Raw genomic sequence first — 27829 nt, 5'->3', positions numbered from 1 at the left:
CCAGTCCAGGTGCAGGACCTTATACCTGGCCTTGTTAAACTTCATGAGGTTGGCCTGGGCCCACCTCTCCAGCCTATCCAGGTCCCTCTGGATGGCATCCTTTCCCTCCAGTGTGTCAACCACACCACACAGCTTTGTTATACATATTTCTTCAAATATCAGCCAGTGCTGAAATATATCAACAGTGTTCCAAGTGGGAGCAGACAAGCAGTTGCATTCCCTCTGTTATGTGCATTTAAGGAAGTTGCTTTTTGCACAAAAAAAAAGTCATGTAAACTTTACTCAAGTTACACTTATAATGTTTGCTTGCAATTGAATAACATTTGCTAAGCATAAGCCTTGGTGTTTGGTCTTACCACAAAAATAGAAAAAGAATTTTTTATGTCCTGGAGAAAACAAAAATTAATTTTTTTGCACAACTCACATTTATCCATATCATATGAAAAGTCCACTTAAATGTGGACATTTGCCAGAAACACCAAGTCTGTATCCTTAGCACATAATTATTTTATTTCTTATTTTTCAGCTGGGTTTTCTAAGGTCTTGATCTTCCATTCCTTATTCATTATGTTCCAAGTAGCCAAGAAATCAAAGGTAAAATAAAAGAGATTTACTGACAGACAGCTCCCATTTTGTCATTATACAAAAACCATATTTGCATATGCAACTGCCAGCAATTATATTAGGAATCCAGTTAGTTATGTGGCTGTGTTTGCCAGTGCAGATTTTGCAAGATATCCTCATAACCTCTCCAGTCAAAAGTTTTCCTCAAATGTTCTCTATAAATCATCTTACAGTTTCAGTGACAGAATGATTCACACCAAGAGCTGCAGCTAATCCCTCCAAGCCAAAGGAAGCTGTGCTGATCACGTCTCTATGGCAAAGACAGGACTGCCTGGGGCAGGAGACTTCCCCGGAGAAATCCTGGGTCTGGGAGAAGTGCTTGTGAGATCACTTACCTTTTATAGCCCTTATAAAATGCTTTGAGTGAAGGTGGCAATATGGTATTGAATGGTATTGGACGGCAATGGCCATATGACCCACTGGGTGAGAGACCGTGCTATGCTCCCGTCCATGAAGGAGCAGTCTGTCTTCACAAAGGATGAGGAATTCTGACCAAATGCCATTATACAGGTAAACATATTCTCCTTACCTAGCTCTTCTGGTTTCTTCTATTGACGGTGTATTCTTCACCATCCTACCTCTAAACGCTTTCATGTTGATGCTAACACACTGCATATTGCTGGTATGATTACAATAAGGTAGATGTTTTCTATTCCTCTAATGCACTTGGTGTATTTTGTTGCATTTTATTTTTATTTAATATTACACAAGCAAAACACCACCAACAACACATCTGAGTAAGGACTAGGGGAATTTAGCCCACCAGTAAGTGCCTATTCAAAGTAAATGTCCTATCTGATAATGTGCTAAGCCTAAACTTGAAAAACACAGAGACATTTACTGGGTTGTCCGGTTTCTTGTTAGCTCTTCTTCAGGTTACCCAGAATATTTGCCTAACCTGTCCTGCTTTGCCTGGACTATGGGCCATAATACAGCAACAACTGCTTAGCATACCCAAGTCATACTTAATTTTAGCTTCTTCCAGGTTAGTCAGGACAAGAAAACTGTCTCATGTTCCAGAAATAAAGGTATTTCTGGTCCTTGTCACATTTCCCATAACTTCAAGTTTAAGGCCACCTGCTTCACTGCTTTCTTCATCATATTTTCTAAGTGTGCTTTCTTTCTCTTTGGATCATGGAGGTAACATACCTTGGCTGAAAACTTTTGAGCTGATTTTCCAAAAAGCAAAATCTGCTTTTCCATTTTTTTCAGTGTATATCTCTTTAACTAGAGGAACCTCACAGGGAAGTCATAAGGGAGTTTAATCCTAATGCCTCTGTAACCAGTTGTACAAAAGGAAGTATTTAGAGACAGAAAGCACCTATTCTCAAGGTCAGGCTTGGATTTCAATATATTGAACAAAGAACATTGTCAGTCCACTGCTGGGGAATCTCCTGCTGGAGATTTCTGTGGAAATCATTTGAAACTACAAGGTTGCACAAAAGTAGCCCTGCTATAAAAGGGCTGGTGTTTCCAGAGGGATGACTCACTTGCTGACAGATAACCTTTTTTAGGGGAAATAGCCCCTCTGCCCACTAAAGGATCCTTGAAAAGTCAGAGGTGATAATTCCAGTTCTTGGATGGGTTGGATGATATTTCCACTGAGGGAAGCAAAGGCAGTCCTACAGAAAAGCCTTGGGGAGAAACTTGGCTTTCAGTGTACATCCTATAGGAGCACCTAATCCAAGCAGTGGCCTCCCAAAGAAAACTGAGATGCTGTTCTTTGGTTTGGTCACAAGCTAAATGGTGTTATTTCTGGATAGCTTTGCTTCCTTTTTTTTTTTTTTTTTTTTTTTTTTCCAGTATCTTTCTGAGAATTTTATGGGATTTTACTAGTTCCTTGTTACCCACTGAACATACGTCAGAGCTGCTTGGTGTCTATTAATTAGCTTTTTCTTCTGTACATGTGGATGGAAGCGAGCAAGATTGCTTTGCTGGTGTCCCAAGCAGTCCTTGCAAAAACAGCCACTATGATGTCAAAAGAAACAGTAAATCTCTGGCATAACAAAAGAGAATCAAAGTGACTTACAGAAAAATGTTATAGCGGTGTTATTTTCCCAACACACACACTCCACAGTATTGTAGAAAATTCCTTAAGCAACAGAAATGGAAAGAGAAACAAAGTTTAACATTTCAGTGTCTTACTCAGCAAAGTTTTCTGAGGAAAACAGATCAGCTGAAATAGTACTCTTTGTTAGTTTTTCCATATTCTTTATTCAAATAAAGATATGTGAGCTACATATGTTCCTGTTTAATTTGAGGATTTTATTCTAAATGCCTTTGATGTACATTAACTTGATATTTTTATTTATTAGTTATTGAAAAGAGTGGCACAGGGATAATGTTGAATGTGCAGTAAGTCAGTGCAGTATTTAGTTTGTAGAGATTTAATCAGAAAAGCAAGGTTTGTAGAGGGAGGAAATATCTTTTATTAGCCTAGCTGCCATAGTTGATTAAAAAAAGGACACAAATCTAAAAGCTTTTCCATTTTTCCAGTTAAGTCATTCAGTCTAATAAAAAAAGAGTACCTCTCCTGTACCATTAAACCATAAAAGCTGCAGCAACACCAGTATGATGATACAAAAGATTAATTATTTGTACAGACATGGCCACAAAGCTACATAACCTCATTGTCTGCATCTTCCCCTCTGCCCAGAGCATAAAACATGGTTATTGCACTCACAACTAATGATTTTGTTAGAAAAGGAGAGGCTGTAGTTGATGCGTTTCATGAGAGAAATGAGTTTAGGCAGATAAGACTAGCCTGACTCAGCCTCATGTAGCAGGCAGGAGGACGGTGTGTGTGTGAGAACTGCAGTATAGCACAGCTTATAGAACCAGGAGCAAACTCTCTGTTTCAAACCCTGAGCACTCACAACAAAACAAAAATAAAGTCCAGATCTGTGATCCTGTTTAAGTATTACTTAGGCTGATGAAAAGATCCAGGATTGAGTTTGAGTGACAAGTTTAGCCTCCTCACAGGGCAAAGGTTTGAAATTCCTTTACCTAATGAGTAATTGTATCATGCCACCCCTGCTGAGCTGCTAATAACAAATAAGAGACATTTTGGGACAGAGGGAAACTAGGAGTCCTTTCTAATTAAGTGTGCCCCTTTCTGAGTCTCTAGATAAATTCCACAATACTTTTTAGCCCATACTTGCATACCGCACCTTTTTCAAAGTCCTTGTGCCCCTCTTGCTTTGCTGTTTTTCCTGCATGCTCTATCCACTGCTCTGCAGGCAGAAAATTCCACTTGAATTCCTTTTGTGTCTGGTCATTCCATAGATTAAATCAGAGTCCCTTGGTTTATTTTTAGGAATGCAATCATCTCTCCTATCAACATGTCTCTGGACCCTTCCTATTTCTATTTCCACCCTTAAGGTTCCTTTGAGTCTTTTATAAAGTCAAAAGCCCTGTTTCTTTAATCTTAAACTGTGGTTTGTGAATTTATGCATCATCTGGTTTATCTCTAGTGCTTTGTCTACACCAAGAAATACACAGAATGTCATGAAGTGTGCTCAGTTCTGCTCTCACGTATCACCACTTCTCTCAGACTTCAACTAGTTGTATGGAAGGTCAAACTGAGCCCAGGAGCCCTACAATGGCTAAGGTGCTCTCTAAGGGCTGGACGTGACTTGCCACAGACTTGCACCCCATAGCCAGTATGCCTCTTGGTGAATTGTCCCGTTTCTTCATGTCTTCATGAACATGCTGTTCTGCCCCATGGCTTCAGTTCCTCTCATGTCCCCCATGCTTCCCACCACTGCAATATGGATAACCCTCTCCAGTGTCCTTCAGTGCCCCTAAATCTTCTGGGCAGCACAATCTGTGGCTGGCTGGGACGTGCCTGCATGCCAGCCAGCCAGCAAACGTGCATGTGGGGATGGGTCGGGTGGCCGCTTTCAGATCGAACAAAGGCTGAGCTCTCTGCATTCCCTTGAGAAACATGCTCCTCTCTGGCTCTTGTTTCTCTATGCAGACAAATGGTTCAATCGAACTGAACAACTTTGAGCCCTCTGCCCTTCTGCTGAATCTGATTGAAACTGGTGAATTGCATCACAAAGTTCTTAAGAGTGACAAAAGACACACAGATCATTGTATGAACAGGCTGCAAAAATCATGTAGCAATCATTTTCTTAAGAAACAAGGCTAAAAACCTAATGGCCTGGGTGGAGAATTACATCAGGGAAGCTGGATTTGGCTTCCTGATTCTGAGACTCAGCCTGTGCCTTGCCATAAATAACGTTGCTGACAGGCAGTTTTAAATTGCACAACAAATGGACCAGGGCAGGGCTACTTGATGGAGCAGAGCAAAACACATCCCCCGTTCTTTCCTGCTTTTCTGCTCCTTGCTGACGGATGCCTCCTCTTTCTCCTTTCCTTACACAACCAACTGTAGAAATAAGTATCTGCACTATCAGGCTTCTCCTGTCCTGAAGAGAATATATGCCCTGATAGTCATTGTACCCCCAGGTCTCCTTGTGCAAAATATAGCTGACTTGTATGAGTGGATCTCAGACAGTTTGCAGCAGTGTTGACCCCTCCTCATCTACAGCCAGCTCTGGTGCTGGTCTGGGTCTGGTTCTTGTGTGTCATTTAGTTCTGGTGCACCTAAAACTTCATATGCTTGAGGTGGTGTAAATCCCTGTGGTAGACAGTGGCTATTCTCTAATTTTTAAAGGACAGATACTAAAGTAGTGAAGGCACAAAATTAATAAATGGGTAAGACTAGAAAGGGAGTGAGTATGCTTGTGAAGCAAAGTTTGTAGTGTATGGGCTCTTTGCAACAAGTTTAACAGAAACTAGCAGAAATTTTCTGAGATCCTTGTTATATTCAGTCTTCCTGGCACCTCCTTCATGATGTGAACTAGAGCTCTTTTGGCACTGGATTTTTGTCACTCTTCAGATATTCTAATTATCTGCCCTAACAGGAGCCTAGTTTCCTAGTTCACTGTTTCTTTTTCCTCCCTCGAGACTATTTCGGGCATCTGTTTCCACATCATTATGTGAACACTGAGTGCAAAAATGTCTTTAATGTTTTAGCAAGACTCTACCTAGCTTATCAAGTAAATTCAAATTTGTAAATCTGCAAGAAAATCTACTTTTTCACTGACTCTTTTTTTCCTTTAGGATGAGCTTGCAAAGCACCTTTGTAACATGCATGAAAACCTTCTGATTTCCTCACCCTTTTTTACCTCCTTACCTGATATACCTGATATGAAGCATTGCTGGTTGATCATTTATCTGCTCCATCCATCCAACTGGACACATTTGGAGTCCAGTCCTCACTGATGGTGATGGGTGTGGGAAGGGAGGGAATGTGGCACCTCACAGAATTCACCTCTGAGAGGTAAACCAGAAACACCAAAGAGATCTGCATCCCACCTGGGCCTGCAGAGCCCCTCTCTGCTCATACAGATATTTCATACCCACACCTTTAGCTTTTTTGTGCAAATATATGGTGCCAAGCAGAGGCGCTGAGGGCTTTGCAAGGCTGTCACAAAAAAGAGAGGCCAGAGGAGCAGGGTTGGCTTGGGGAGCAGAAGGGACAGCAGAGTGGCTGCTCCTGTGCAACCAGAGGCAGACAGGGGTCTTGCCGGGGCCCCCTGGGAAGGCTGCCAAAACTGCCACCTTGGAGGCTATAGCAGAAAAAGTGAATATGTTTGTCCTGAGCTGTGGCCCAGGTGAGGAAGGCACGCAGGTCACTGTCATTTAGCTGTGCAGATTCTCTGCCCCAGCAGCTCTCTGCTTTGCTGCCTGCTGCTTTCCCTGGCCCAGGCAAAGAGCTGCTCCATGTCTGCTTTACCCTCGCTCTGTTGGGTTGCGTTAAACCAAAAGCCAGCCCCTTAACGTGTGCATAAAAGATGTCCAAACACCCATTTTTGAACTCCCAAGTGGGCTTTGTAGCTTCTCTGTTGTCCCTGCTCTGCTTTAAAAGTATGTGCTGAACTACACTGTGTCCACAAAGAGAAATGTGCCAATTTAGTAAAGAAGATAATTAAAATTTTATTGAAAACATACACCAGGAAGAATGTCTACTTAAAAACTGCCTCTCTGCACGTAAGTACAGGCTCTACCTTTTGCTTTCAGCTCAGGAACAAGAGAACCATGCAGCAAGGATTTACAAGCAATGCTTATTAAAAAACAGCAGTTTCAAAGAATAGTCCAACCAGCTGCTACTAGCTGATTCCCTGTTCTGCCCTGCCCAATAGGTATGTATGTGTATACGTACACATATGTCAAAGGAAGAAAAAAAAGCACAGAAAATATTTTTTTCTGAATGGGAAAATGTCCATCTCACAAGGTTTAAAATGGAGAAATCACTATTTGCTTTTTCCTCACAAAATAGAAACCCCTAAAAATGTAGATATATGTAAAATAGCCCCCCCCTCCAAAAAAACTTTAAAGAATAAATTACTTAGTTCTGTGGCATCTCACCAGGCTGTGGAATTTATGAAAATCACATTCCTTGGATTCTAAAACACTGGCCATCCTGCTGCTCTTTCAAATAATGTTGATTTTGCTGACTAGTCTCTCTGAGAGCCAGCACAGTTGTCTAATTGTAAGTAAATAATCTCGGAACAAATCCATGTTTGACATACTGTCATACTAACATTTACTGTTTTGCAAAAGGGATTTACTTCAAGGATATTGAAAAATTCCATTGGTGTTTAAGAGGAGTAGCAACTGTGACCCTCTATAAATTAAAATGTTTGACCCTGCTATAGGATATAGATGATGCGAAGTATTTCACATGTTCAGATCAGTAAAGGCAGAAAACAAACCCTCCTTATGAAGGTGTAGTATTATGTTCACACAAACATCCACAAAGGCTATGAAAGTTTACAAGGGTTAGCTATTTAAAGCTGAGAGTTTCAGCTCACGTGTAGCCCCAATGATAGCTTCTTTGGGAATGTATAAGGTTGATTATAAAGGTCTACCCTTGCGGATCATATTGCTAGGAAAGGACATGTGGGCCACATTCAGAGCTGCTATTACAGCACTTAAGAAGGACACTGGTGCCACTGTGATGTCAAAGTTCAAGAGCTTCATGAGCCCTTTGGACCACCTACAACCTGAGGCTGCCAAATCCTGTATATTCAAAGGAAGAAGGAGTCATGAAACCTAGCCCTGGTGTGGACAGCCTGATCATGGCCCACCACTGCTCTTCCAAGGCCCTTGCAGGGCAGGCTGGGATCATACAGGGACTCACAGTCCAGCAGCCCCACTGCTCTGGAACATAATACCATAGTAGTGATGGACTTAAGATGAGTGCCTGTAGCAAAGAGTTTGCTTAGCTGAGATGTCACAACTCTCTTTCCCTGTCAGTATAAACCAGGACCTAGCAATCTGGCATGCAGCAAGCTCTGAAGAGTTCATCATGCTCTTAAATGATGACACCACAGTAGCAATATAGGCCCAGCAGTGGCCCATGGTGCCTGAGAGCCCTAACCCTGCAAACCTCTGAGCCTTGCAGAAGACCTACTAACATCCAGGACAAGGCAGATAACGTGGTGTGTTTGAAGTGCAGGCTTACCTCCAGGGATTACTGACCCATACACATATATTGAATACTGCGGCCAGTAATCGGAAGGGTGCTGGATTAGGAAATGAGGGTACCTGAATTCTCACCTCTCACTCTTCAGATGGATCTAAGAAGCTACTTTGTGTGTTGGTTTTTTCCATCACCAGCATGAAAATACAGATCCATACCTCCCATTGTGAAACTCTTTCAGAGCTGACATTTATAATGTCATCACTGTAGTTGCTGTTTTCATTTCCATCAGCATTGCTTACCATCACTCTTTTTTAACATAGCCATGGAAAGAATACATCCTTTTCTAGCACGGTCATCGTAACATCATGGCCACTGTACAACCTTCTTGAAAAGGGGTGCAAAGTTCATACAAGTTCCAGTGATGCAAAATGCAAACCTGGGGGCAGAATTACACCAGCAGGATGCTCCATTAAACCAGTGCACCTTATTCAGGCACAGACCAAATTCTGAGTGTGATGCAAAATTCCCAAAAATGTGTGCTTTGGCTTCTTAGATGTAGGCTGATGTTTGGGTTTTTTTAAGAAGAAAGCTTGCCAGGTTCTCTTAGCCTTACCAGTGCTGAATCCAATGTGCCTCATACCATTAAGTGTAACAAGGCGAAAAGGTGACAGAACTTTGCTACTGACTTCAGACTCAGAGAAATTTATAAGTTTGCATATGATATTTTTACATGGCTGAATACTTTTTTTTTACTGTGTGTTTACTCTACATAGAGGGGAGAGCTTTTGTCTGTGACAAATTTTAGTTCTAATCCCTTTAAGAGTCCTACTATAAAGAAGTGGCAAAAATGGCTTATTGTGATAAATTTAACAGAGATACTCATACAAAACATCAAAAATGTTCTGAGACTAATGAAAGCATTTAAATTAGCTACTCAGATGTCTAATTGGTCCTGCTAATAACAAGTTTGCATTTCCTGAAAAATCAAACTATTGAAGTACAGTCAGTGTGATGGAGGTGTATGAAGTTTTGCTTGAATTCTTGGCTCCTACAGGGAAAAACTGTCTCTTTGGATTTGTGTACATCTGTTGCTATCTGAAACTAAAATCCAAAGAAACGGGAGCTGGAACAGTTTTTGGTGTTGATTCAAGTGGTACATGAAAAATCAGGTCAGTTCTCACTGGATCAGTACCAATTTCACTATTTCCAGTCAAAAAAGTTATGATTCTTGTTATTAAAATGTTCTTGAATGGGACTGCGTAAAAGACTTCAGTGTGTCAAGCCAGTTTTTTTGGACTTGTGTGCTACCCATGGAGAGATCACTCATAAATGCTGCTAACAAATTTGCCCTTTGCGACCTCATGCTGTGTAGTTACCGCAATAATTAAAAGAGTTCCTATATCAAATAACAAAGCCCTTTTTTTGACGGTGGAATGTGTAATGTTTGTAGATTTTCCTCTCCAGTAAGCTGTCAACATTTTCAAAGGAAAACAGGAAGATGTCTAGTGGGGAGATCACAAGGTAGGGAGTCAGGAGGTCTAGGTTTATTCCTGGCCCTGTCACCATCGCACGACATGATGCACAGCTCCTCTCTACTTCATTTTCATCATCTGCCACCCAACAGCGCTGTTCCTTATGGGCTTTGTCTGGGCTGTGCTCTGGGTGCTGGGGGCCATTGGGAAAGCGCTACTAGCAGGAGATGTTCAGAGTCATCCAGAGATCCTGGGCACTTCCAGCAGTGTGAATTTTCAGAAAACATCAACTGCCTCTGAAAAAAAAAAAAGCACACTTTTTGCCTCTGAAAAGTTCAGCCACTTTGCAGGGAGTATTAACCGCTTTCCCAGGAATGCATGTACTGGTCACGAAGGTGCCATTATAATAGTTGTCATTTAATCCAATGTTTTTCTTAGGCAATACATTTTCAGCAAGAATCCAATAATATTTCCATGGAATCCCAAATGGCTGCTTTTTTTTTTTTTTCTTTTTGAGGCTGAATTAACAGTTACGTAATATAAGGTTTTTTTCTTTTGCTTCATAAATGATTTTTTGTTAGGCACAGTGGAAAAAGAACACCATATAACAATTCAAAATGAAGCCATCTGGCTTTGTGTCCATCTAACAATGTTAACAAATATCCCACTTCTAAAAGAAATATGAAGCACTATTTCTGTGGTGTGTTCATTTACTTTACTTTGAAGGAGAAGAGCACATACATATATATATTTGAAACGAAGCACATATTTCATATTTTTTTCCATGGCATTTCATTGCTTTTTGCCTGTGTTTCAGCAATCTTCACTCCACTGTAGTGAGCCTTAAAAAATCAGAAACAAATTTTCACAGCCATGACCTTACTGCAACAGTTATTTTGGTGTGGGTTCCTTCCTTGCAGCCAGCAGACTGCAAGCCATGACTGCAGGTAAACTACTTAATATGAAGGGAAAATGGAAAGAAACTGCAGTTATCACCAGGATGCAGCTATGCTGTAAATTCATGCCCTTAATTTACTTCAAAGTAACGTGTTGGCTTGTCCCGTACTCTGATGGGTTTATGCTTCCAGCATGTGAGCACATTGAATGATGAAAGATAAATATGCTCCCATATGAAAAATGTCTCTCTGTCTATTGGCATTTTGATATTGCTTGTGGGAAGAAAAAAGAAAAGAGCAGAAGGGATTTCAAGCTTAAATTCATGCTACTAGGAAAGTCTTACAATTAGTCTACACCCAGTGTTCCTTAATGTGTGGTCTTCAAGACATCAGAAGGGAGACTGTGAAACAATTGCAAAAACATTAAAAAACCACACGCACGCACACATATTCCCACAGATGCAAACAAGCAAGCAGGCAAAAGGAGAGAAAATAAAACTAATCAATGCCTAGCCTTAGTATTTGGTTGTAATGAAAACTGTCTTGGCAACACTGCAAATAGATCCTTGGACTTCCTTTTTTCCCCTTGCATTAGGTGGTACTTCAGTAGGGAGGACCATTAAACACTGGCAAACACCTTTAGTGAAGACGGCTTTCATCAATAAATGTTTTGTGCTCATACAGTAAAAGGACTTCATAGAACAACATTACAAATACATACAGAATTTGTGAGGATGTCTCTCAGTTTGGGAGTGCGTGTTTTTATGCTCCTTTCTGATAAGGCATAGGCCAACAAAACTTCACAGAATGACTCTGGCCTTCCACCGTGAGGAGAGAGGCCACCTTTGATGAAACACCTCTGCTAGGAAGTGACAATGAGCATCTCTGTAGCTGCAGCTATATTTTGATTTGGAGGGAATTGCATCCCTCTTGGATTCTCCTCCAGGAGCTACTGTCTGCTGGGTATATTATGCAGTGAACTGCCCCTTGTGTGAACACAGGCAGTGTCCAAGGACTTGTGCTGCTGCAGCTCCCTCCATCCCTCCTCTCCCACCTCTGACAGAAACTGCAGGTGCTGAATAGTAGAAAATACAAAAGAGCTGCAGGACAGCTGTCTCACTCTCCGCCCTTCTTCAGGCCCAGAACTGACACAGCTGAGCAAGCAGAAGTCTGTAGGACAGCCAAGCTTTTAAGTCAAATAAATAAATAAATGAATGAAATGTTTATATATCCAACTCCCAATTTATATATAGCACCCACTTACAGAAATTATGTTTTGAGCCACTCAGAGGATGACAATGGCTTGACAATTTGTTGTCCCTGTTTTATAAAAAATAAAGAGTCCAAGGAGCCTCTTGCCTTCAAAGGCAGGGGTCAGTGGCAGCCACTGGCCGTGGGGGGACTCGAGCAGATGTGAATGGGCTCTGTACCAGGCTACAGGCTCTTGTTCTGAAGATCCCGATGTTTGCATGCACACGCACACATCAGCTGAGCTGATGCAACTCTGCTGTTACTATCAACAGCTTTGCTTCCTCTTTTTCATGACCATCTGCGATTTTGACTCATTTATTCCGAAATTGTGCAGCTAACTCTGCCCAGCTATCTAAAATTAAAGATCTTAGCTAATCTTAGCTAGCATTTCCTTTTTAATTTTTTTTTTTTTCTCCTTACTGTGGTTTCATTAAATTCTGTCCTACTCTGCTCTTGTGACTGAAAGAAGCTCAGGCAGGTGTCCTAAAACAGCTGAGAAAAGCCCAGAAATCCTGTGTGGTGTCATCTCCATGTAGGCTAACGTGACTGAGAGAGCATTCTTCTGCCTGAGACTTTCTCTTTTCCTCAACTGTGGTGACACAAGTGTTTTCTTTGCCATTTGCTCACCATGTGGGAATCGGTGGCTTAACATGCATAACTGTGCAGCAAAAATTTAGAATATGCTACAAAGCTTAATGACAAAAATATGTGTAGAATCAAATAAATCAAAATCTTACTTTTGGACTGCTTTTTGTGGGTGGAAGGTGGTTCTTGCATTTCATTTTAAAGCCTTCATTCATTCCTGGAATAGAAATCTATCTTGTTTCTAATTTGGTCAACTTCACACAGTTCTTCACAGGCAACAGTCTGTAAAAGACAAAAGCTACACTAACCATTAGACAATAGATTTAAGATACCTCTACTATCTTGTTCCTTTATCTGAGATCTTTTATCAAAGTATGTGATGTTTACAATTTGGCAGAAAGTAATGTCTTTTACTCATAGGGCTTGGCACCAGGGGGCCTCATCAAATGGGTCTCTCTTAATCACACAGCTAAGCAGTTAAGCTGAAAAAGATGATTCTTTTTAACATAAACTCACAAAAATGTCTTGTCAAGGCCTCCCAATATGATGTAATACAAAAAATATACATAAACAGGAATTATTCAGTGAACTTTTGCAATCTTGACAAACTATCCGTTACAAGATAGATTTTTTCCTGAGAGGGAAAGTTAGTCTTAGCATCAGAACAGAGACACTTTGAGAGTAAATAAGTGAAAAGGGAGCTGTATTTCTTCACAAGTAGCTCAGATTTGTATAGACCTTGAAAAAGTTGCAAACAAAGTCTCCTGAATTTTGCATCAACCCGTAGAGAACTTCAGTAGAAACATTAGGACTGGTACGAATGGAGCAGGACTGGAAAGGTCAGCGTGGGCAACCACCTGAAGAAGCAGCAGGGGAAGGTTTATGAGCACAACAGCTGCTGACAGTGCCTGGATTAGCAGCCCATGAAGTCCCCAGATGATCTGTATGCAGTTTCCCAGGACACCCAGACTGGGAGACACAGAGGTGGGCCAGGCTGGAGTAACTAATGATTCTTAACTTCCAGATGGTACAAAAGAGGCACATACAAAACCAGGTCATTGTCACCAACCTAAGAAGAAACAAGGAGATGTGGGGAGGACTTCATAGGTGGCATCCCTTGTCCTACCTGCCAAGGAGTCCCAACCAGACCACCTGGGTACTCACATATGGATGCCTGAATGCATCAGTTTGGGTACATACCCCTCCTGGTGCTTGTCAGCATCAGCATATCAGCACAAGAGTGTGAGTATGAATGAATCTTGTTCCATTTTTCAAATATAATCACCTTCCCTCTATATAACTTTGCCTTGATCTTTGCTACATCATTGCTAGTGTTGCAACATCATTTCCTACAGATGTATGGAAAATTCTGGCTTTGAAACAACTTTGCGGGTTGCTATGATTCAGTGATCGCTTTGCCACTTGCTTGCAATGAGCATGGGCAGGTTCCAGCACAACTTGCCTCTAATACGCATACAAAGAGGAGTTACACATCCAAACCCATCATATGTTTGTTTAACTGTATTGGATTTGCACAGCTTTCCTTTCTGCCAATAAAATACAAAAAAAAGGTAATCCTCTCAACATGCAGTGAAATCCTGGCTCTGCTGAAACCAGTGGCAGATATCCCATTGACTTCAGAAGAGCCAAGATTTCACTGACAGCTTCTGGTCTTCCAAGCTGTTGAATGTAAAAGTTTAAAGCAAAGGATGTCAGTAAAGATGCCGCCTTACTAGGCTTTCTACAGCTAGCCCCATCAGAAGGAGCAAAAGTAGTAAAACTGCTCTAAAACAAGCATCTTCAAAGAGCAGTTGATGTTCAACAAGGTATTTAATAGCTTTTAAAGAAATAAATAATACCCACTCCTATAAGAGATGAAAAGTAAATAGGATCTCTTCTGTTGACTTTAATGGCAGCTCAGTCTGCCTCTCAGGAAACAAGCAGCACTATCTACATCCACATCTGCATATGTCCTTGAAATGTGTTCATTTCCTTCATACTCAGGTTTTAATAAACTGCCATTCTGTCTAACAGTACCTAAAATACTGGCTGACTTTTCAATCAAAATATTTTCCAGTGCAAATTGAAACATTTTAAAATATGTTGATACCAATGAACTCCACCCCCAAAGGTTTTCAGCACAAACGTCGACCATTTCAAGAAAAAAAATTCATTGTACATTATGAAACTTCATCATTCTGAAATTATACTCATATTTGTCATGTATTCATTTTAAAATAATTTCTATAACTTAGGGCATGTTATACACTATTGCAGCTAACATATGATAACATAGCATAAAGTAATACAAACTAACAACATAGCTGAAATATTTTATTCCCTTACTGAGTGGTACTATCTTTTAAAAACATTATTGTGCACTGCTTTCTGTCATTGAATGGAACTTCTTTCCTTGGTCACAGTGACTTCTGTTTTTTCAAAGAACTGGTATGTCACTCCTGTCCAAGTATTTCCTGTTTGTATTGGAAGTGAACAGCCTGATAAAATGTTTCAGCCAAACAGAAACAGGGGACAGTTACACTGAGAAGATATGCTGCTTTATTGAGTAGTAAACAGAAATAAGTCTTAATGATTTTTTAAAATAATATAATAAAACATAGTCCCACTGAAGTCATAAAGTAATGCATAAATCAATATCAATATAAAAATGTAAAAACATAAACCAAGAAATACAGGAAACATTTTAAAAGTTTAAACCAAAATTTCAAACTTCGAACCAAAATTTACAATTTTTTAAATAGATAGCATTTCTTCAATTTCTGGTACCATGGTGTGTAGGGAAAACAGGTTTCAAATGTCATTTCTCTTTTGATTAACATTATTCCTAATTTTCACTGCAAAATTTCCCAAACACATAAATTCTATGTTTTGATCAGGACTGATATTTACATAAACAAGTTAGAAGAAAACTTCTCTGTCCAAATGCTCCCCATGGCTATAAAACAGCACGAGTCTGCACAAGCATTTAATCAAAATTGTTTAAATTCACAATAGTATTAATAAACCATGAAGGAATTCAGTCATTGTTCCAATATCAATTAATATCACCGTGTACAGTGTAAGATTATATATAGATTTCTTAATAGCAAAAAATGCTGCCCATCAGCATAATTGGGAAGCACAACTCAAAGTAAAGCCGTGCAATTATATACAAACCATTTCAGTTCACTCTTGCCAAGAAAAACATTAACAGAAGTATTGGCTGCATGACCAATTAATTCCTGCAGAAAGCTTAGCGCATCGGACCATGAACAAGGCTCTTCACCTGCGATCCCCAAGTGCCCCAGACCCATGCTGGCTGCACATCTGTCCAGGCTTGGGTGTAAATGAGATCAGACATCGGTTGCTGACAGTTTATAGGGCAGTTAAAGTTGTTAAAGTTGTTCAGTTACCAGAAAACCCACAATCACAGACTGTCAGCAACAGCAGGAGGAGATAGTAGCTCTGAAGTCATTCAGCTGATTCTGTATCACCAGGGTCTACAACCAAGTGAATACACCTGAATATATCAGTTGTAAGGGCGTTTTACATGACCAGCATAAAGTTACCATAAAACTAGCAAGAACAGAGACTTTAATATGTAATTTAAAATGTTGCAAACGAGCCACTGAATGGAGCTTACCTGGACACATACAAGTCATGAACTTTCAGCTTTCATGTTCATTCTATGCAGTTATTGGTTGCAGTATTGTTGAACTCAGATTCAGAGTCACCTTTTGGTAAGAGCAACCCATTACGAGAACTGCCACCACGCTGAAAAACACTTCCAGTGGTATAGAATGCTGCAGCCTACTTGGTTCGCAGGGTAGATCATATCCCAGTGCTGCATTCCTCACATTTTGACCCCACCATATAAGAAAACCATTTCAAAATTTCTTGTCTGATGATCAGATTCCCACATAGCTATATTAGTGCATGAATTAATTTCCTGCATTATCACCTCCTACAGCAGTTGTGTTTCTGGGGCAACTACCAAAGTCAGCAAAGACTCTCTAAAGTGCAGAAAATGGAGGGCTCACAGGAGCAGTCTGCTTCTAGCTGGATGAAAGAAGTTGGATCATGGCCATGCCACGTAACAAGACTATGTATCGTACCTGGTATCAGTGCTGAGAGGATTTTCATATTTCATGGATTTAAAGTTGAATTGGGACTGGAATCCATTCTGAGAAGACATAAACAGGGTTGCAGAGTCCATATTTTTCCAAATAATGCAAAACTCAGGTTTGTGAACTAGCTTAGCTCCAACAGTTCTTCACAGGCACCTAGTGTGCAGAGCAAATGCATTGCAGTCAGTGGAAATTGGGCTATTATTGACTTCAGTAGGACCGAGATGAAATTATGCTCTGCCATCTTTCTAAATCCATAACTCTCCTCCCCCAAATGACTACCTCAGACACCATAACAAGATAATTTATTTTGAATAAATAGAAAAATGGAACTTTGCTGTAATTATTTTCTTTTTTTAAATCTTGGAGCTAAGATGTTAAGGGCATGGGTACATTGGCAAGCCCAGATGAGCATCCAACTGTATAGATAAAAAGACTGGCTTTAGGGTCCCATTGTTACTTGGGACATTTGTCAAGACAGGTAAGTACCACTATCCAAATGCTTTTACATGTTTAGAGCCTGGTCATCCATCAATTCATCACAGTTGTTGCTTCTTCTGGAAGATGTTGAACACTTTTTCTGAAATTGGAGATCACACTTCCATGTCCCTTTCCGTCACTCCAAGGCTGCAAGAAGGTCTGAGGCATCACGAAGAGTTACCAGAAAGCACTGTTAGACAGAAGGAGCTCACTCCCTGCAGGAGGGGAAAATGAGAGGTGGCTGCAGTTACAGCCAAGGCTCCGTTAACTGACAGTATTTGCTGGCAGCAGCTCAGTTCCTCTCAGGCAAGGTAATGTTTGTTCCTGTAGCCAACAAATACAGCCAGTTCTCACCCTCATCCCGAGAGGCATTGAGCTGCTGCTGAATCAGGGTTACACAAAGACAAATGAGCCCAACGGGAAGGGGCAGGGGAGCGGAGACAGCTCACACTCATAAAATGAGAAACACAGAGTTAGAAGAATTACAGAAATTATAAAATCCATCTGCACTTTGGAAGGTCCTTCTATCAGCAGAGCCTGGGAAGTCCTTTCCCCCCAGTAATTCCTCCTCTGTATCATCCAAACCTCAAATTCCTCTCTGCAAATTAATGTGGATGGAGCTATATTTCCCTGTGGTTATCGCTGAATGACTCAAACTTTTCCCTCCCTTTTCCGGTGCGACCAAAGGGCTACATCAACCACCAGCAAAATCTTGCATTCTGTGTTGTAGTTCTGTGAAAGAAGTAGCGTTTGGGACAACAGGACATGAAAATGTCTTACAAGTTTTAGCTTGCTTTAATTGCAAACACAGATACTATCAGTATATCAAATACAATACAATAACATAGAGTTAAGCTATTTGGCTGGGCTGAGAGAGGCTTGCAGGGGTAAACAGAAAGTATATGGCTCCATAGCAGATTCACTCAGATGTCCTTCCTTTACTACAATGTATACTATTTCTTCTATGAGGTGGGCCAAAGCAAACTGTGTTGAAGCATCCTTGCCGTATGATTCTTCTTAGGACTTCTCTGGAAACATCAAAGGAGAGAAGACCACTGTCAGGAGCACCTCAGAGTCTCCAAAATGGACCCACTCCTGAATGTAGCAGTGCCAGCAGATGCAAGGCAGAGCAATGAATTCTTTGGTTTAGTCTTCACCCACAAGGTCTCTCAGGCCTTTGTGCCTAGCAGCAATGGTCAAGGAGAAGGGAAACTCAAAAAAGGGGCAAAGAATTGAGTCACTGTTTTATTGGGAAACCTTGATATATACAAGTCCATGGCACTAGATAGGGTTTGTCCAAGCGTCCCAAAAAGGCTAGTTTATGTCATTGTACTATGTCATTGCAAGTCATCTTTGTCATCTCTGAAAGGTCATGGAGATTGGGAGAAGTCACTAATGACTGGAGAAAGACAGCTGCTGCACCCATCTTCAAAAATGGCAAGAAGAAAAATCTGGGAAACTACAGGCCAGTAAGCCTCATTTCAGTCTCTGGGAAAATCCTTGAGCAAGTCTCGTTGGCTTCTGCAGAGATGAAGAAGGTAGTGATTGGGAACCAAGGGTAAGGTATGTCTGACCAACCTCAGTGCCTTGTGATGGAATGACTGGACTCCAGTCTCCCACAACGTATTTGTATCCAAGATTGGGTGTTATGGTCAAGATAGGTGAACTATTAGATGGATGAAAAACTGGCTGAATCATCAGGCTCAAAGGGTAGTGGTTAATGGTTCTCCGCCTTGTCTGGAGACCAGTTACAAGTGACATCTATCCTATTTTATCCCTTATTACTGACCTGAAGGAGGTGATGGGGTACGCTTTCATGAAGTCTGCAGATGAAATCAAACTGGGGAGTGTAGTCACTGTGCTTGGAAGTAGTGCTAGGACCTAGGTAGGCTGGAGGAATGGGCCAACAGAAATGTTTTGAAATTCAAGAACAAGTGCAATTTTCTGCTCCTGGAATGAGCTAACCTACTGCAACGGGACAGGCTGGGTACTGAGTGCTTGGGAAGCAGCTCTGCAGGAAGGGCTGTGGGGGATAGCAATATGAACAGGAGCCATCAGCATGCCCCGGCAGCTTGGCAGGTGATAGCAACTTCCTATGGGGAGGTTCTGGAGAACATGGAGCTGGGCTTTTCACAGTGGTCCATGATAGGAGGACAAGAGACAACAGACATGAGTTGAAACAAGAGAGGTTCAGACAGGATAGAAGGAGAAACTTTTTCAGCCTGAGTACATCTAGACAGGGGCACAGGTTGGCCAGGGAGGCTGTGCAGTCTTCATCCTTGGAGGTTTTCCAGACCCAGCTGGGCAAAGCACTGAGCAACCTGGTCTAATCTCACAGCTGATCCTGCTTGGAACAGGAGGCTAGACCAGAGACCTCCCAAGGTTGCGTCCAACATAAATGACTCTGTGTTATCATTTTGTTATCCGAGTGTTCTCTGATACTTCTGCATATATTTGGATACTTGTTTGACAACATCCATGTAACAAACAGAAAAACTGAACTTTGTTACAAAGGCAAGTAACTCAAGGGGGAAAAAAGAACATTATGAATAGATCAGTTGTCTGTTTACCTATTCTAAAGTATACTTTTTAAAGTCTAATGCAATATAAAATTAGTAATCCTCCTAAACACAGAAAATTAAATGGCAATAGAAGACTCAAAACCCCCCATACTTAAACCTATAAACAGCCCCAGGAACAGTGGTCAGGTGGTGACTCTGGTGCCTTGTCTTGTTTTCCTTCCCCTGGGAAATGTTTCTTGCTTGCATTGCATATGGTACATGGGCTGAACACTCTGTTTACTGCTGCTCTGTGCTTCACACTACTCCCTGCTCTTGCAGTTCTCCATTGCCCAAGAAACCCCAGAGATCTCAGATCATAAGGGAAAAGTTTGAGTGAACACGTGTTCATATACTTGTTCTGCAGTTCATGCTGATTTTGGCACGTTTTGACCAAAAATTTCTCTGTCAACAAGCATACCTGGTCTCTTTCCATGAAGGAAACGGTATTACAAATGACAGCATGAAAACTCTGCACATAAAAGTTTTATTTTATACATGTGTAGCAGAATCTTTCCCTCTCTATCCCAACTGTCCCTGCAGTAACAAGAGAGCCGGCTAGTAATATGGAGCTTTGCTCTTGGTCTCTGCGCATTTTCCTCTCTGGGAGGCAGAGAGCTGGTGGCCTTGCTGCACTCTGTTAGCAGCAGCAGATGTGTTGTTGCCAGAGCATAAGGGAGTTTTTTCAGTCCCAGTACTCCACTGTAGCACCTGCATTGAAATGGGCTAGTAACAGCTTTTGTTTGCTGAACTTTAAACTGAAATGCCTGGAATATCCTTTACACAAGACTGTGCAAGCCAGCTGCATGCTGAGCAGTCATCTTCCAAGTAGGGAAAAGGATGGTCTACATTCTGCCTAGGGAGGTCTGAGTGGCTAATGCTGAGCTTGGAAGCACCAGCTGAAGTCTGTAACTCATTGCTCAAGTAGGCTTGTGGGTAAATTTACGTGGATCTGAGAGATGTGGATGCACATATCTCATTTCTCATGAATACCTCAAGTAGAGAAAACTGACTTTTCTATTGGGGGATAAAGCTTTGTATGGCCTTTAGAAGTCCTGACAGCCTGGAGTGACAACAGAAATGTCAAAATCAGCTTGTTCCCTTGTGTCCTCTCCATAGATATCTCCAAACACATTTTGGGTTATATCTTCCTTTACAGGGTTGCATGATAGATGGAAGATTAAAATCATTGGCCATTCTTTCTTCATTCCTCAACTGGTTTTGGCCTTTCACTAAAGTTACCCAATACTTTCCATTATAAGGACCTTATAGCTTTGCCAAAGTTCAGTCATTCTAGATGTAATTTCTTCTGCTGGCTGGATGCCTCTGGCTGATTTTGTTTGGACTTCTTTTGATAATTTTTTTGGAAAATTTTCGGTCATTTCCAAGAAAGAACTTAGGGGAAAATGTATATATTGTTGTCTATGTCAAAAACTTAAGACTTTTAAAAAAACCTCTCATTTCCCAGGCTTTGGAGCACAGTCCTGAAATTTGGTGGGTAGATGATCTTTGTGTCTGGAATGGCCTTTTATCCTTCCCAGTGGAAATCTGCACAGCATAGAAGCAAGATGTCAACCACAGATTTGTATAGTGAAGAAAACTTCAAGTTTTTAAGAGTTCTGCCTCACTTCTTGTAAAGGTCAGAGAAGAGGCAGGGGAAAAAATAAATTTTTATTTTCAAAGCTGGTGGCTTCAGTGCTAGCGAAAAAGACTCTGACTCTGCCAGGCAGTGCCTATGTGACGTGAACAACTGCACTGGGTCTGGTTGTGGTGGAGTTCATTTTCTTCACAGCAGCCTGTAGGGTGCTGTGTTTTAGATTTGTGACCAAAACAGTGTTGATAACACACCGATGCTTTTGCTATTGCTGAGCAGTGCTTGCACAGCATCAAGGCCACCTCTGTTTCTCACTCTTCTGCCCCAGCAATAGGCTGGGAGTAGGCAAGAGGTCAGGAGGGGACAGCAGACCCAAACTGACCAGAAAGATACTCCACACCATATAACATCATACTCAGCAATGAAAAATGAAGGGTTTTTTTCCAAAGTAGCTGCTGCTCAGAAGCTGGCTGGGCATCAGTCTGCTGGTGGGAGGTGATGAGTGATTGCCTTTGCAACAGCTGGGATTTTTTTCTTTTTTTTTTTTTTTTTTTTTTCCGTTCATTTACTAAACAGCCTTCATCTTGACCCATGAGTTTTTCTCACTTTTGCCCTTCCAATTCTCTCCGCATCCATACGGGTGAAAGTGAGCAAGCAACTGGCAGGGGGTTGAGCTGCCACTAGCTGGCCTCAACCCACCCCAGCAACTCACCAACATCCAGCTCATCCTAGTTTATTACTACCCATGTTTTTCTCAACAGTCCCGATAGGAACCCTATGGTATAATTTGCAGAAGGGCGGAGTGCTTACCCCTGCCATGGAAGTCAATGGGATCAAGCCTTCAAGCGTGTAAAATGCTGTGCATGATTGTAGCTGGATCACAGGGTTGTGCTATGAGCAGCACACCAAATGTCCTGATCTCTCAATCATCCACATGTGGGATTTGGCTCAGAGTATGACAGGGTTGCTCTCTGTGGGTTTCATACGTGTGGAAAGCCAGGACAGGAAGGGCAGAGGCAGCATCATGGGTAGCTGAGTCTTGTGGCAGCATCATGGGTAGCTGACTCTTGTGGGCCTGTGACTAGGACTTCTAGCCAGGCTTGCAAAGTGGAAGGTGCCCTTGGGTGTCTAGTGTAAATATCGACTGTGACACTGGGTACCCTGAGAAATCACAGCACTTCAAGTGATTCACTTCTTAGGAGAGGATAGCTTTTAACTTTAATCTTACTGTGGCTCAGTCCTATAAAATTGAGGTAATAATACTCCTTATTTCTTGCAAAGTTTAACTCACATTTGTGAAACATGTAAACACTACCCTGATGACAGGCATAGACGATATCAATAATTTTATCTTCAGATCAGAGCATGAATGTTGCAGTGAATGGGACCTAGAGGAACAATGAAGAGAGGATAAAATATTGAAAGGGTGTTCATTAAATGAGTTAGTCCCTTCTCTGTGACGAATAAATGGAGTTACTGGAGAAAAATTAATACACTATTATAAACTAACATCCATATAAATACTTTTTATCAGTAGGAATAAATATGTCTTGTCAATAATTCCAAACATATACAGGTAAGTTAAGGTGCCGTGGCAAATCTTTCTCCTGGCATTTCCTAGCTTGTGAGTGCTCAGTTTCACCGCCTCAGTAATGTTTTTTGACAATTATTTGTGCATGGTATTTATGAAGCCTGACAAAATGAAAAAGACATGGGATCTCTCCAAAGCTTTCATTAACATTTTCAGTAAATATCTAATGACCTATAATCTACCTGAAAGAAGACAGAAATACTACATCACAAGCAACTGCTGAAAATACAATCTCAGAAGCAATATACAAGTAACTATTTATCACTACCTATCCTTTGGTTCATTTGTTCCTTCTGAAGTCTGTTTACTCTAAAAAGCAAGACCAGTGTAAACCTAGTAAATATGACTAAAAATACATTAGAGTGTCTATCTTTTACTGTCATTATGCCTCAACAAGCAAAACTTCAAATGTTCAACATTCTTCATAAACAGTAATTTACATAAATTACAGATGTGTTCTACATAGTGAGCAAAATACTTTACAGTTGCAATCATAATGTTCCTTGATTTTCAAAGGTTTTTTCTGTACTTTTTGGGCCAAATGCAGAGCTGAAGAGTTGTAATATAATATTCCCCTGGACCTACTTACACCCACTTGTTGAAGCGTCAGGGAGTCCTGGTGGGTGTAACTCACAGGCAGAAGAGCCAAAATACATTGCAATAATGTTAACTTTATGTAGGGAGGATTCACTGCCTTTCTATTTGCTTTTCTTGCTGTGCTCCTCTCCTGTGGTCAAGCAGTATACAAGCCATACTCGCTTAGTCTCTGTTTGACTCTGAGGTCTGCACTGCAAGGCAAGAGGTCAGGAAGACCATATATGATGCATTTGGACTTGCCGTGAGGATCTATATTGACATAACCAGAAAATCTGGGGAGTGGACGCAACTGAATCAAGCAGTGTTGGTGTCTGTAAGTAGATTACTCCGGCTTCCACTCCCTCTAGTGCCAGATGGCCTCACAGAAGCACCTCTGTGCATCACCTTACCTTCAGGAGAAGTCACAGGGCCAGACAGGAGCATGCAGAACATGCCCAGCTGCCCCTGAACCCCAGATGCAATGTGTGGCGTGTAACAACCACAGGAGGATCCTCCTCCCAGCTGGCAGAGCCCAATTCTGGGTTCTTGCTTGCTAGCACCTACTAAAGATAACTGGAAGCTGGATGTCATTGGCATTTGGACAATCTCAAAACATGGCATGATCTTTATTTACCTCCTTCCATCGACATGAACCAAACTCTGGCTCATATAATTTCGATATACTTCAGCCGTAGAGCTAACCCAGTTAGACCTCAGGCAGTAGGAAGCTATTTCTGAGGAAATTAGAATTATTTTACTGTGTGTGTTGAAAGAAACAAACACTATAAAAAACAAAAATGTTATTACTAATGTATAAAAGTCTACTGCTGCAAACATCCTAATAAAATTTGGCATTAATTATTTGGTCTTGGTTTTTCTGTCTTCAACATTTAAGCACTCTAGCAGTAATGAAATTACTTTTCATTATGTGAAATTTTGTAGGACAAAAGTCAAATATTTTGTTGGTTTGCATATTCAGCAGACACAACAGCTACAATGGTTTTAGGCAATTTTGACAAAATACCGTGCAAGAATATTGGTCTATAAATTGCCAGAATAATCACTCTTGATTCAAAATATGAATAAAACCCATAATGTTGTGTTTCATGAAATATCAAAAATATGAAACAGTAGTCCCTAAATATCATCTGCAGGTAATCGTAATAGCTGTACTTTTCATTGCATTCCAGCACTTTCCTTTTCTTTAAATTTAAGGCAATGTGACTGTCCAGCCTATTCTACAGCTGTCTTGTGTTTTCGTTGCAAGAAATCCAGTTTCGAAAAGAAAAAGGTCACAGCAATTGAAAGACAAGAACTGGCTCATGGGTCTTTGCATGATCAGCATCCAAACCATATCTAGAACAAGTCTGTATCGCTGAGTAACTCTGGCATAGTGAAAATACAGCCAGGTGTTTTGTTGCTTTCAGAATCTCCTTCAGTTACCCATTTAATCAAAAAATAAGAAAGGAAAAACAAAAAACAACCTCACTTGTCAGAGACAAGTCTAGATAACTAAATACCTCAAATTATGATGCTAATTACCCAGATTAAGAAAAGGCTCATCTGTGGATTTAACAAAGTTATTAGTAAAGAACTTCACCATTTGTTCAGGATCATTTACAAACTCATTACTCAGATCCAAGGATAATGTCTTCACTCTGGGCACAGGTCCAAAATGGTCATTAACAACAATATGAAATTGTTGTGGAGAAAAAGATTTATCATTAAAATATGTTATAATACTCAACCCTTACTTTTCAAATGCACATTTTGTATTGAACCCAAATAGTACTTACTTCAGACAAATGATGTTCCACATATGGTTCCCGTGTCACATGCAGTTCTCCTCAATGCTTCATGCAATTCTTTTTCAGATTTTTTTAATTTAATTATTGCCCTTTGCATTGCGTGTGGGCTCAGGCAATGAGAAGGCTGCCAGTCAAAAGTGAATGCTACACGTACCTCCATGTGCATGGACCAAGGCTTCCAGCATCTCCAAAACTTGCCAAATAGCCAAAGAGCTTGTGGTTGGAGAAGAGAGGAGAGATGCTGAAAAAATTTTGTAGGTTAGGCTGTGGGAAAGATCCAGTTGAGGGTAATGGTCCATTGTGAAGTGGAATCAAAGTGAACAGGACCTGAGCACATTGCCTCTGGTTTTAGATCACTTCAGCAAAGTCTGAACAATTTATTCTAAAGTTCATACAGGGAGATGAAATTTTCATCTTTTTCTTTTGGATTACTGCTGAATTTGAACACATTTTACAGAGTAAAAGTGAGGTGAATCATTATAAATGAATTTCCTTGATATTCAGGAGAAGACTAGCAAGGAAAAAATGACCAACACACACGTAGTTGGTAAGTGTTTTAAGTCACACTATGCCACAGCAACTACAAAGCGCTCACTTTGGTACCTTATTTAAGCATTTGATGAATAAATTGTAATAGTTCCATATGAACAAGCCATATTAAGACAATAGATTAGCTTTTCTAAACAAGGATGTTTTGTTTAGATCCTCTAGACCTTCTCTGAGTCTGAATCTGGCTGCAACGTGGGATCACTTTGTGACAGGGAGCCCATTGTGGTAGTAAACTGTTGTTACATTATTATTATTATTATTGGATGAAAAAACAGGCCTCATAATTTATGTCCTGAACTAGAGTAACAAAAGAAGTTCCTAAAATGAAGTAGTTCTGTGAAATCAGCTTTCCTTAGAACACAGTCTGAAGTCTCCTAAAAAGAAAAGAATCTGAAAATATGCTTGAACCTTTTTCTAAGAAGATCAGTGGTTTTAACTGGAGAGGTAATGTAATTGTGTTTGGCAAATTTCACCATAGCTTTAAATGAAACTTGAAAAATATAAAAGAATGTATAAAAATTTCAAGTTTGTGAAGGCCCAGGACCAGGCAATGCTAGTTACATATTGCACCCTGTATTATGTACCATATTGTGTCCTAAATATGTATGTACTCAGTGATTCACCTAGCTAGTAGGAATATCTCTTGATCTCCACGTAATGAGAAATTGAGATAAAGTTTAAGGTCTGGGAGGTCCAACTTCATGGGGAGATTGCACCTAAGCAGAAACAAGAGTGGGAAATCTGAAAGTAGCATCTAATTTTCTTCAGGGTCAGCGTCTGCTGAAACCCGGGCAGCAGAGGGATGCTGGAGAGAGACTGCTCTTGTTACCTCAAATCAAGTATGCTGGGGTATCTGCATGGTATCTAGGGATTTTGGGGAAATTAGGAAATCTGGGAGAACTGATCTAACTTCTTTTCAGGCCACAGGTTGTGTCTCTGGAAGATTCCCAGTGTCCTTGTGGCTGAATGTCCTTGTGGGCAGAGGTCACAGGGCATGCGAAGAGAAAGATGTCCAAACCACAGGTCAACCACCCCGTCTAGCTCTGAGCAGCCCCAGTAAAGTGCTCCTGTTTCACCCAGAACAAGAAACGGTTCAAACCTTGGGACCTGTGGCACCTTTGCCAACAAAATACTCCTGGCAGGTTGGCTGGAAGAAGTGCCATGGGGACTGCAGTGTCCCTGTTGGCACTGCCCACTGCAGCACCGTCCCCCTATACCTTCACCATAGCCTGACCCAGGGACATCAGCAGCTATTAGACTGCACCCTGCAACCCCCCTCCTGCAGGTAGGATGAGATGTCGGAAACCAGGCTAAACATAAGGCAGGTCTCCTCTGGACGTAGTGGCTCAGACCATCATTTTCAGAGTGCTCATCGAACAAGAACCGGCAATTTGAGGAGCTGTTCACACAGGCGACTGAAACAGAGACAGTGGGGACTGGAGAGCTGACTCCATTTACGGATGGAAAGGGACATAATTTCACTGATTTTTAAAGGCAGTATTTCTAAACTATGACACTCAGTGGTTGGGGTGGGTGTTTTTTGGATCTAAAATTATGCTTAATCAAACTGGTTTTGATGAAGAGAGTATGTACTCCATAATATCAATAACCCACTGATATTCATCTCATTAAGTACACTTGCTCAATTACCCCATCTCCATGAACCATCAGCAATCTGCGTTCCCTTCATTAATCCCAGGGCTGATAAGGGTGGTGATAGTGTCTAACAGCTACAGCTACACCTTTTTCTGGTGGATGGAGATGGGTCAGTGGGAAGAAAAAAGGAATACTTACTTCAAAAACCGAAACACAAGATACTTGGGATTACAGGAAAGATTTGACACATGAAACAGTTCATGAGTTTGCTGAATTTCTTTACTAACACTAGATTTTTAAAGTAGTATTAGTAGAAGCACATCAGACATAAATATATAATGTATTGATAAGAAATACAATGTGGAATACAACTTACACAATTAAAAATAATATAGAAACTTGCTTTACAATGATGAAGTGTCCCACTATGTCTGCAAATTAATAAATATTTTAAAGTCACAAGAACAGAGTTAGATCTCAGGCCTAATGATTCAATCATAAACTCTATATATGAATTCAAAATACTCATTACTTTTCTTTCCATTAGGAAGGAACATGTTTTCCTCAGACACAAGCAGTTCACTCATCAGTCTCTGCAATTTTTGGATGCTGTCCTTCAGTTCA

The 27829-nt window shown here is 40.8% G+C and overlaps 1 long non-coding RNA gene across 1 annotated transcript; it reads left to right on the top strand.

Annotated features, from left to right (window-relative positions):
• Nucleotides 1-893: 893 nt before the first annotated feature.
• Nucleotides 894-27602, top strand: LOC141956892 (uncharacterized). Its single transcript, XR_012633027.1, has 4 exons — nt 894-1134; nt 13351-13568; nt 18303-18496; nt 26530-27602. It is a non-coding gene; the product is annotated as an uncharacterized LOC141956892 (long non-coding RNA).
• Nucleotides 27603-27829: the final 227 nt, after the last annotated feature.

Source organism: Athene noctua, chromosome 2 (genome assembly GCF_965140245.1).
Source record: "Athene noctua chromosome 2, bAthNoc1.hap1.1, whole genome shotgun sequence".
In the NCBI taxonomy this organism is placed as follows: domain Eukaryota; kingdom Metazoa; phylum Chordata; class Aves; order Strigiformes; family Strigidae; genus Athene; species Athene noctua.
Note: the sequence above shows the minus strand (reverse complement) of the source record. Positions and strands in the feature narration are given on the sequence as shown.